The sequence below is a fragment of the Puma concolor genome, chromosome A3 (assembly GCF_028749965.1).
Source record: "Puma concolor isolate L17-30 chromosome A3, mPumCon1.1.hap2, whole genome shotgun sequence".
Lineage (NCBI taxonomy): Eukaryota > Metazoa > Chordata > Mammalia > Carnivora > Felidae > Puma > Puma concolor.
The window spans coordinates 124,614,226-124,626,428 of record NC_141669.1 but is presented as its reverse complement, the minus strand read 5'-3'; the positions used below and the strand labels follow the sequence as shown (position 1 = coordinate 124,626,428).

Genomic DNA, 12,203 nt, shown 5'->3' with positions numbered 1-12,203 from the left:
GGATAAAGTCCAAAATCCTTCTCTTGGCCTACAAGGCCTATAGGGTCTCCCCCCTACCTCTACCTTTCCATCCCATCTCGCCCTCCTCTCTCTTACTCAAGTTCAAAACAAGGACTGGGTTGTCGCTGTTGTTTTTAACTATTCAAGATCTCTAAGGTTCTTCCTTAGAGATCAGGGCCTTTGTGCATACTGTTTCTTCTGCCTAGAACACGGCTGACCCCGTTCTTCACCTGGTTGACTTCTCCTTCAGATCTCTTTAATTGTTGCTTTGTCAGAAGCTTTCTCTGAGCCCCCAGACCAAGTCAGGAAGCATGTCACTTTATGCTTTGTCACCTGAACATTTTCTTTGTACTACTTCTCATAGTCATATTTACTCATATAATATGATGTTTAATGTCTGTCCCCTCCCTACTTCCCAACAGACAAGCTCCTAGAGGGTAGAGTCTGTACCTGCCTTGATTCTCCAGGAAATTGCCTGGAAAATAGTAGATGTTCAATAAATAGTAACAGATTGAAAGAACAAACTAATAAATATAAGAATAAATGAATGAATACCCTGTCTGCTCTTCAGCTGTCTGTCCAGCCAAGAGGCACATTTTCAGACATAATACCTTTCTCTGAGGAGAGCTTCTCAAGCTTGTAATGTGCACGCAAATCACCTGGGGGTCTTTTTAAAATGCAGATTCTGATTCAGGAGGCCCAAGTAGGACCTGAAAGTCTGCATTTCTGATATGTTCCAGTGATGCTGACACTGCTTGTCCAGGGACACCACTTTGAGCAGCAAATATTTAACCAATCTCTCACCTCAGTTTTCTCTCTTTTTTAAATTTTTACTTATTTTTGAGAGAGAGGCAGAGCACGAGTGGGGGAGGGGCAAAAAGAGGGAGACACAGAATCCCAACAAGGCTCCAGGCTCTGAGCTGTCAGCACAGAGCCCAACATGGGGCTTGAACTCATGAATTGCGAGGTCATGACCTGAGCCGAAGTCGGACGCCTAACTGACTGAGCCACCCAGGCACCCCTCAGTTTCTCTTTAATGAGTAAGTCTTTCTGATCTCTTCCCTCACCTCCTCCTTTCCAAGATGGCACTTGAGTATTGAAAGGGAGCTCTATGTGAACTTTTGCCCCTGGAGAGTGGCAGTGGAGGGTGGAAGTGAGTGAGGAGCCGCTCCTGCGCCAGTGCTGACATAGGCATTATGTGGTCTGCTGGAGATGCCTGGTCAGGCCTGTCATGGTCAGGACAACACTAGTTTCTGTAACAAATAAGCCCCCAAATTTCAATGGCTTCAACTCTCCCCATATTGCTCACAGAGTAGTCCAACGAGGCAATTCCTAGTCTATGGGACCTTTCCCAAGGTCTATGGACCTTTCCTCCATGTAATGATTCAAGGACCCAGGCTCCTCCCGGTTTTGGTTCTGCCAGCCTCTTGGACCACCAGAGTCTTCTTCTAGCCACTGGAAGAATAGAGAGAAGTTCCCATCCACTTCTTAAAATCTACCACTCAGGAGTGACACACATGACTTCCACTCACATTCTGTTGGTGAGGACTTGTCACCAGCCAGACACAGACGCAAGGTTAACTGGGAAATATAGTCCCTATGTGGGCTGCCACCTCCTGGCAGTAACTCCACACAGTGGGAGGGGGGAGCGTGAATGACTGGTAGGTGCAACACCAGCGGTGGCTATCACACAGCCTGGTCCCAGACACTCTGTTAGCAGTTACTAAGCCTGTCATCTGGCCTCCATCAGACATCGGAGCTGGTGTCTTCTCAGAGTATCTCTAGCCCCTCCTTAACTGGTATCAGCATTGCAGCACCATATGGCCCCAGACATCCCCTGGCAGAAGCCTTTGCTACAGACCCCCAACCTCTCACCACAGCTGTCTTGTGACAGGCTTTTGGCTTGAACCCTCGGCCTGACCTCACCTTGCTGCTCTCTTCACCCTTCAAGGGCCTTTCTACATAGCTATGTCCTCCTGGCACCCCAGACAGGAAGCTGAGCAGAGGCCTCCTACAGGAGGCCTCTCCAGCCTACCTCCAGGCCAAGGAGGGCAGGTCCTGCATGACGCATGGGCCTCCATACTTGCTTGTCCTCTGTTTCTCATCTCCATCCCACAAGCTACTGGGCCAGGAAGTACAACAGTCCCTCCCTTCCTTTTCCTGTCTTGTTGGGCTCTCCCTCTGATATAAGCCGAGGGTTCCCAAGCTGCATCTCCTTTGCTGGACCAGGATCCCCAATCCCCAGATCTTGTGAGTGTTGGCTGCTAAGGCTAACAGCGTCCCCTTTCTTGGAGACTTGCCTCTGGCGGGATCTACCTCACCTTCGAGATTACTTCTCCTCCCCAGTCAGTGACATCCAGTGGCCACTGACTAAATGGCATGGGGTACAAATGCCAGCCCCCTTGTCTCAAGTGGGGACCAACTCAGTGATACAATTCATGTTCCAGAGCCCCTCGTGGGGTTAGGCTGAGGCTGGCCTCACTCCTTCCCTCCCAAGAACACCCTGCCATAAATCGCTCTTACCAGAGGCCCCATCTCAGGTTCTGATTCTAGAACACCTGGCCTAACACACTGCCTTGCACCAGATCCACCTCTTCTTTCTCAAGATGACACCTTCCACCTTCTTTTGCCAGAGCCATAATGGCAAACAGGAGGCAGGAAAAGAGAAATCAGTGTACAGCTAACAGAACATGCTTTGGGAAGTGCAATGAAAATATCACACAAAGACCCTTCAGGGTCTTGAGCACCATGTTGTCTGTCAAAACTGTTGCCAGCAACCCTAGCATGGCCCTGGAGCTCTGCTTCTTGGAGGGAGGCCACCCACCAAACCAGGGAGATTTCGTGGACAAGTGCTCTGAGTTCAGCAGCAAGGCCTTGACCCAGACCCCATCTGGCCTCATCCTAGCCTTCCCAAAGCAAAGCCCACTCCTTGTTACTACATTAACCATGTGGGGGAACAGACATGCAATGCGAACAGATAAGAACCAGAGAGAAAGAGAGAGCATCACCTTCTGACAGGTCTGAACACCTCTTTCTCTGGCCCATCAGGAAATCCACACCCTCTCCCCAGGCCTACTGGCTGGCCCTGTTCTGGGACCTGCCATCCACAAAGGAAGTGCTTTCGGGGCTTGTGCCTGTGGATCCGAGTGGAAGGCGAGAGGGGGACAGCGACAGGAGCGCCCACCGGCCTGCAGCAATGGGGAGAGGGTGGGGAAGGTAAAAGGAGAGGGTTAAGAGCCTGGCAGTCCACACAAACACCTTCCACGCTGCACCCCTTTCAATTTCTTTTCCGTGAATTTAAATGCATTCTGTCACAGTGAGTTATGTCACCCGGAGGAAATGCCCAACTCGGCGACGTTTTTAAAGATTATTTTTTAGATCACCTATCACTATCCATTTGAGGAACGATTGTTCAATCTGAAAAAATAAATTCAAAACTGTCCCCATCTAAGCAAGATGGAAAAATAACTTTCCCTATTCTTCCCTTTTCTTTCTATTTTTTTTAAAGAAGGCTTATTTCTGAAGGACAGGTTTGAAAATCTGTTTTCACCTTGACTTTCTGGCTGGATCTGAGTTGGTAAGGGGAATATCATGCCCTGTCATAGGAATAAACAAATGAATGTACAGCCAGCTGTGTGACCTCAAGCAATTCACTTAACCTCTCTGAGCCTTAATCTCCTCAACTGTTACACTGAGATAACAATACCAACCCCATGGTCATCAAATGAAATGATGTCCAGGACAATCCTTGAATGTGAGACAGATGTAAAGTGTCTGTTCCACTAAAATGTCAATTCTTCAAGGGAAGGGAAGAGGCTCTGACCAATTCTGCCCTCCCAGTGGATCTTGTGCAGGGCCTGGCCCACAAGAAGTGTAATACTTGCTGGATGGTTGGATGGTTGGATGGGCAATGGCTTGGTGGGTCCATGTCTGAACATACAAAGAGATGGATGAACGAAAGAGGGATGGATGGATGCAATGGTGTGCTGGAAAATAGCTATCAAAAAAAGCAAAAAAAGCCCTCACTTGTACTGCCCTCCAATTTCCATACTGTAAATACTCCCATCATGGCTGATTTCAAGCTACCAAGATGACATCACTGAACACAGAGTTGGAAAGACATGGGCCAAATTGGTGCATACAAGTCTACGAGCAGCTCCTGTGCTCCACTGGGTGGATGAATGGATGGATGGATGGAAGGAAGGAGGGAGGGAGGGAGGGAGGGAGGGAAAGAAGATGGAGAGAAATAAAAGGGAAGGAAAGAAGGAAAGAAGGAGGGAAGGAGAACCATAAATAAATGTGCACCTAGAGAAGAAAATAAAAATACTCAGGAACCAGGCAATGCCAGAGAGAGCAAAGCCTGAGGAGCAGGAGACCTGGGTTCACCACCAGTCATCAGTCATCATGGACTAGGACTGAATCCACCCATTTGCTGGAGTAAATTATTTCTTTTTAAGGATGGGGGTGTGGGGTGGAGGGTGGGGTTCACATAATGCAGAACAGTAGTCCTCAATTATTTTTAAGAATTAGAAAACTTTTTCTTTCCACACGAAATCTTACCTGGAAAACACAATAATTAAGGCTAATATTTATTAAGCATTTACTGTGTAATGAATACAGTCCAAGCACCTTGCATGGAATGCCCCATTGAATCCTCCCAACAAACCAGTGAGACAGATAATCTTATTATCATCAGTTTATCAGAAGGGAGGAGGCAGGTATCCAAGGTCACCTAGTAAGCAGGAGGTCCAGGTGATCTCAGTCCTAACCACTCTGCTCTCTTGCCTTGATAGAGCAGAAGGAAAAGAAGGAGCGACCAGCTGAACTGTCCCCTGCGGGCCTTAAGCCCCGCCTTAAGCCCAGAAATCTAGCCCTACAGAAAGCCAGATTGTTGGAAAAACAGCAAGAGGAACATGTACTCATCTTGGTTCTGCCCCTGGCTGGCTCTGCGTCCTTAGAAAAACCTTTTGCGTTCTCTGAGCCTTGGTTTTCTCATTTATAATACAATGTGATCACTCCCTACAACTATTATAAATTACACTTTGGGCAATTCTCAGGAGCAGGAGCAGGAGGACTTCAGGAAAAACCGCTTGCATGAGTCACATCACATATGATTTATTTACTTCTAGGACAGCAAGACCCATTTGATTTAGAATGCATCCATTTTGGGGGGCCTTTCTGACATTCTGAAAACAACTGGTAGTAATCATTTCTCTAACTAAATTAAAGCTTATAGGGATGACTTTATTCTTAACAATACTTATTTTGAAAGTCATTTACTACTTAGTAATATTTAGTTTCTAGAACTGCCTTCATGTACCATTTTACAAATGTGGGTGAAATAAAACCTGGTTTGTGGGGGGAAGCAGCAAAGAACAAAAGGATGTCAACCTATTGGGTGTTACTTTCTTTGGGACTCATATCCCTTTGAAAATCTAAGAGAAATATGCATACTTTTCCTCAGAGAAATGCAGACCCTTTCCAAACTCTGAATGTAACTTTGGGACGGGAAGGATGAGGGGACTGCCAGCCCCAGCAGCCAGGCTCAAAGGGTCTTAGACACAAGAATGTTTCTGAGGCCCCAGGTAATTCTTCAGGTCCACATTTTTGCGTCCTCAATCAATGCAGAAAAATAGCCAGAAGCCACTCAGACAGTGCCTGAGATTTTAACATGAAGAATTCTCTTGATAAATAAATCTCTTAATGAAATACAAGCAATTAAGCTAAAAGTCCTATCAAATGCAACCTGTCACTCAGCAGCCTGACACTTAATTGAATTTCTTTTTCCATCCCCTGGCTCCTTTTCCCTGATAAACAAATTCATTCACTGCAGATCAAGTTTCCCTAACCTAGAAACCAGTGATAGTCAATCAACTAATTGACACAACAAAGACTTCTATTAAAAAAAAAAAAAAAGTTCCCCTAATTAAAGTGGGAATGGAATTGTAGAATACTCTGGTGCCTGATATTAATTACTCTGTGGTTAACCCTCTCCCTCCTCCCCAGGGACCTGGCAGCAGCCTGGGGGCATGAGGGAGCCCAGACCCAGATACAAGTCCAAGTTCCAGCTTCATCCTGAGTACGCTGTGTGACCTCCAGAGGTTGCTTCCCCTCTCTGTTTTTCATGAGGTACAACAGAAGGGATAGAACAAGGTGACTTCCAAAGCTGTTTCCAGCTCTCTCCCATTTTATGATCCAGAAGACAGTCTGATGGCAGAGTCTTCTCTCTGTGGTTGCAGGTTAGCCAGAAGCCTTGAACTGAAAATACAACCCATCTTCTGTGGGCTCCTTCTGCCTCTGCCTGGTAAATGCAGCAGCCCCTGAATGCATACACCCCTCTCCCCATGCATCCACCCATACATCCCCAGCCACATGCCTTACACACATATTTATACCACATCTCCCTGCAGCACACTCCTTCATATCACACACGCACGCACGCACGCACAAATCCTACATCAAGACCAGGAGTGCACACACTGACACACAGTCTCACACATGCATATGAAACACACACACACACATCTAGACACACGCCCCTCTAGAGAAGAGATACCCTCAAAGCCTTGTGCACACCCCCTTCTCCCTCAGCCCAGTGCATAAGCACACACACATGTAGCCCCAGACCCTTTTAGAGCAAATCCCCCTCAAAGAGGCCATGCACACATGCATTTGCAGATGAATGGGCACACACACACACACACACACACACACACACACACACACACACACACACAAATGTGAGCTGGGGTGGATGGGAGCAGGATTCAGCTTTGGCCAGGGGAGCTCCCAGGATCTCAGAAACCTGGCAACTGACCCAACAGGATTTCCAGGACTATCTGGGTTCTAAAGTTTCTTTTATTCAACTAAAGGCTGCCAAAAACCTTCCCTATGCCAGGCATTGTGGGGAGAGTGGTGAACAGACAGACACTGAGCCCAGAAGCAGCTCTGCCCAGACTCAACAGCAAGTTGTGAGGGTCCTATCTTTGGGCTTTGACACACCCAAGGATCTAGTTTAGAGGTGGCTTTCTCAAAACATCACGGTCAAGGTGGCCTTTGAGCTAGGCCTTGCAGGACACAAGAAGGGGTTACCAGGCAGAAACACAACATGAACAAAGACAGGGAGGCTGATAAGTGGGGGGTACTGAGAGATAGTGCCATGCAGGAGTGTGGGCGGCCCAGCTCCTCTGCTCACGGTCTTCAGGGCTTGGGCAAGTCACTTAACATCTCTGAGCTTCAATTCCTCATCTGTAGAATGGGGACAATAGCTGTAGCACCAGAGAAGGACCATCCATTCCTCAACAACAGAGACTAAGCAGCCTCTCTGTGCCAGGCACTGTTCTAGGCACTGGGGCTTGCCGTGAAGACAGAAGAGACGATGAATACCAACTCTCGGCATCATGTCTGCACACACTGGGCACTGGGTTGGCAGGGCCCTCAGGGACGCAAAGGGAGTAGAGTGAGTGGGAGGTCCCTTCAACCGAGTGTCAGTGGGAAGACTGAGCTCTGGAATAAATGGGGGCCTTTGGTACCCTGGAGCATGGAGGCCAGGAGGGAGCTGACAGAAGGGTGGCAGGGGCTGAGGCTGAGGCTGGGAGGCCAGCTTGGAGGGGATCGTGGAGAGCAGTTGGTCACGCAGCCCCCAGACTGAGGCTGCATCTCCAGGTAAGAGACGACGCCTCAGCCCCAAACCCTGTCTCCCACCCCCATTCCTCATGGGGACCCCTTCCAGGGCAGGGGCCTGGCTTCCCCTGCAGTTTGCAAAGCCAGGCCAGGGTGGTGATGAGGGGAGCACTTCCCTCCCCCTCAGGCACAGAATGCAGCTCTTGGCATCTCATGCTTTCTGTTGAGCTCATCTCCCTGTCTCTGTTTTCATGTTTTCCTCTCTCACGCTGGCTGTGTGGAGCACATCTCTCAGAAAATACTTGCTTTTGAAAGTTGTTGCCATAACAACCACTTCATTACACGCCAGGCCCAGTATCTCAGAAATGCAGAATCTTTCCTTAAAAGCGTGCGCTGCACATCAAAGGGGAATAGGAGCTCATTATTTTTACATTATTTTGCAGGCAAATAGATATTTTCCAATACACATTTCTTTTCTAAGTTGATTTTCTTGTTCAGTGGAAATGCACATTTCTTTCTTAACGCTTTCCTGCCTGCAGGGTTCAGGGCCTAGAAACCTAAGTTCCTTCCTCAAAGCAGGAAGGAGAAGGCATTTCTTTACCGGGATAGCCTTCCCTCAGCCCCCAACACTGTAGGTTCATGAAGGATGGTTTGCTCTAATTCACAATTCAACTGTACCCAGAAATTCCAGAAAAGGCAGAAATTCTCAGTGTAGCATATATACACCTTCGTTGGTGGGGCTTGGTTCAAAACCAAGATTTCATAACAAGTGAAGCTAATTAAAAGATCCAAATCAAAACCAAACAAACCAAACCAACAAAAAATCTCAACCATTTGGGATGGAGAGGTGTTCCAGGATTTGGTTTTCTAAACCAGAGGGCACTATCAGAATGTAATAGGTCCCGTCAAATGAATGCCTAGCATGTGTCTCCCCCGTCACTAACACATAAGCCCCATGATTATTGTCTGTTTGGCTCACAGCTTATCACCGGCCCCCAGAGCAGTCCTGGGCCCACAGGCACTCAGTAAATGTGTTTTGAATGGACTAATGAATGAACATGCTGTGAACACTACATCTTATAACAATCCTGCAAAGAAGGGATTATTATCCCCATTGTACAGATGAGGAGCGTGAGGTCCAAAGAAGTTAGTACAATAGTAATATGAAGAGTCATAATTACAGCTGGCACTTTACACTTTCTATGGAAGCATAATACGCATACAGAAAAGGGCATCCATCTGGAGCACACATCTCCCCGTTTCATAAACTGAACACCCCTGAGGAACCAACATCTAGATCGAGAAGCAAAACATCTGGCAGGAGGAATGAGACTTTGACAGTAGCTTCTCAGGTGGCCTCATCACAATCCACTAAGTTGCTGCATGTTTGTTTTATGGGAATTTCTGCATCTACTTTACAACAGAAAAGGCACTACACCTCATGGCCACTATCGTGACGTCTAATATCATTGATTAGTTTTGCCTGTTTTTGTGACTTCGGCAGATGGAGCCATATAGCGGGTCCTCTTTTGTGCCTGGCTTCTCTCCTTCATCACGAGGTTTTTAAGATTCGCCCATGTTGTGGCCTATATGTGACCATCATTCACCACTCTGCTAATAGCAGCTCATTTGTTTTTTTTAATATACGTATTTTTAATGTTTATTTATTTATTTATTTATTTTTTCAACGTTTATTTATTTTTGGGACAGAGAGAGACAGAGCATGAACGGGGGAGGGGCAGAGAGAGAGGGAGACACAGAATCAGAAACAGGCTCCAGGCTCTGAGCCATCAGCCCAGAGCCTGACGCGGGGCTCGAACTCACGGACCGCGAGATCGTGACCTGGCTGAAGTCGGCCGCTCAACCGACTGCGCCACCCAGGCGCCCCTGTTTATTTATTTTTGAGAGAGCGAGAGAGCGAGCACACACGAGTGGGGGATGGGCAGAGAGAGAAGGAGACGGAGGAACTGAAGTGCCTCCAGGCCGGCAGCAGAGAGCCCGATGCAGGGCTCAAAAATCACACACCGGGAGATCACGACCTGAGCTGAAGTCAGACGCTTAACCAACTGAGCCACCCAGGTGCCCCTACTACCAGTTAATTTTTAATGAGCATTTATTATGTACCTCACAAGGTCCTGTAATCGTCCCAACATTCTAAGATGAAGGCTTTATTTTGAGTGATTTGCCCGGAGGCCCACAAACAGTGAGTGGAGTATCGAACCCAGAACTTTACAGTCCCAAACTCCTGCTGTTGGCAAGAACCTCTTTCCTGGATGACTCAAGGCTATTGCTAAGAGAAGCACGGTCAATAGTGGGCTCGGCCAGGAGCGAGCAGGGAGCTTTTTGCTCCCACACCGAATGGCCCAGCATGCTATGTCCCAGCCTCTCGTGACTGTTTTTATGTGTCTCCAGTTCCTGACCTGTCCAGCTCTCAGCCGTTCCCACTTGCTGGTACGAATGTGCTTGCCAACAGGTCGCACCAATGGCTCTTCTGTTATTTCTAATCCACCATGACCAGGAAGCCAAAAATATTAGGGCTACTAGAATTGTGTGCAAAACAAGAGATAATGGCTATGAATGTGGACTTGCCAGTGAGTGAGTTTACAGATGTATCTGTATTGTGATACAATATCTGTGATAACTGCACTTGTTTGCTCCCTAGGCCCACAGACATAAAGTTTCTAGATCTCTAAGTGCCACTCTAATAGTTTTTCCCCCTTTTGACTGCTTCGGTAAAAAGTCCTTGGTTGGGGCCTGAGGGCTTCATTCTCATCGTGTTCCTGTAGCTTGTGCTGATGGTCAGTACCTGACAAGCTAGCTCAGGTTTATTGTAGTCCTGAAACCCCACAAGACAAAGGAACCAGGAGAAACAATGCCCTTCGCAGCTCTCAGAGCTGAGGCAGTGATACCTGGGAGGGAACGGTTTCCCTCCATGCCCGGCGCCATGGCAGAGCTGGGGTCCTGTTATCTTGGGATTTCCCAGGTGACTCTGACTCCACCCTCCTGAAGGGCTCGCTCCCTTCCCCTCATGCTCCAAGGTGAGCGGTACACCTACCCGATGCTGGGCTTGCACTGGGTGCTAGGAACACTAACACAAGCAGGATGGGACCCAGGCAGCCTCTTCCCCTGGCAGCTCCCCTGTGCCCAGCCCTCCAAACCGCCCAGGCCTGGGTAGCAGGGCCCTGCTCTAGTTCCTCACCCCAGCCTGTCTACCCTCCGTCAGAGCACTCACTTACCTCCACCAGGCACTTATTAGCTCTCAGTATATTTTTAACAAAAAAACTAAACTTTACTGCCTGCCTTAGCCCTCTTGGAAGAAGCCAAGTTTGCACCTATTGACCAATTCATTTCCATTTCCCTGGAAAGTTCACATCTGAGCTCTGGATTTTCTTCTGAACCAGTTTTTAATAACTTCCTGGTTCCTTCAGTAATTAATGGGTTAAAAAAAAATCCTTGACATGGGTTAAAAAAGAAAAAAGAATTCTGTCCCTTTAGGCTTTCACCCTGAGCATGAGCACTCCATTTTCCTGGTTTCACGCTCCCCTAAATCCTAGGCCTGACACCGAAGAGCATCTCCCTTCACGGATAGAACAGCCATTTGCTTGTTTTCTGACACTTTTTGCAGCAGCCCTGATGGTTGTGCGGTACAAAGCCACTCCGCCCTGAGCCCATAGCTCACATTTGGCAACTGTGTCCCTTTAGTGGATGCACACGTGTCTATTGTGAGTACAAACATAATGGTTTCCATAGAGACATGGTCACAATGACTAATTAGACAAAAGAGGGTGTTTTTCAAAGCCTTGAAAGACATCATGGCTGTAATAAACGAACATCATCTCATTCAATTGATGTATTCCTTCTCATTTCTCCCCAGAAACATCAATAAATGATCCCTGGTGACTTGACTTCAGATTGGAGTTGGACTCTTTGGCCACCAGTCAGAGCCTGCCAGATTCTCAGTTGCAGGATCCTGATCCTGGCATACATTCCAGAAACAGCCACGAGGCCACTCATCCCCTGCCAGCATTTCCAGACTGGGCCACCCCACTCCCATCCTACCTACTCACTCTCACGATGGCCATTTAGGGACCAGGGATGGGCTTAGGGGACCTCATCCTCTCCCTTCATCACACCAACCTGACTCAGCCATCAGCTGCCCCACAGGGAGCTCCCTACCACCTTCATTTATTAATTTCAGGGTGTTGGGAATGACTTTTATTGCTACCTCTCCCCCAGCAAAGCTGTGGGTAGTGAGTATTAACCGTCCTACATTTCAAAGAAAAGTAATCCTTCTCCCCAAGGAGGTGTACCCTAGCATAATGTACTAACAAAATCTCAGAGGTGAGAGAGAAAACAGCCCCAGGTATTTTTTTTTTCCAAAGACTGTACACAAACCTGCCTCGGAAAATGCTGAGATGAGTCCAAAATTACACTACATAACAGCAAAGAGAATACCTGGACAGAAATGCCTGAGCACAAGAAACAGATGCCAACTATGCAAACATATCAACCGACACCCCAAGAAAAAGAATCACCCAAAGGCAAAGAATCCAGTCTAGAAGAAAACATAGCCCCAAATC

General features: G+C 47.6%; 1 long non-coding RNA gene across 1 annotated transcript in view; it reads right to left on the bottom strand.

The window, feature by feature from the left end:
- Positions 1-3,014: 3,014 nt before the first annotated feature.
- The window catches only part of LOC147582745 (uncharacterized), a 38,401-nt gene continuing 29,212 nt past the window's right edge, over positions 3,015-12,203 (bottom strand). The window contains exon 3 of the long non-coding RNA XR_015248777.1: positions 3,015-3,188. This is a non-coding gene — a long non-coding RNA (uncharacterized LOC147582745). The remainder of the gene's footprint in view (positions 3,189-12,203) is intronic.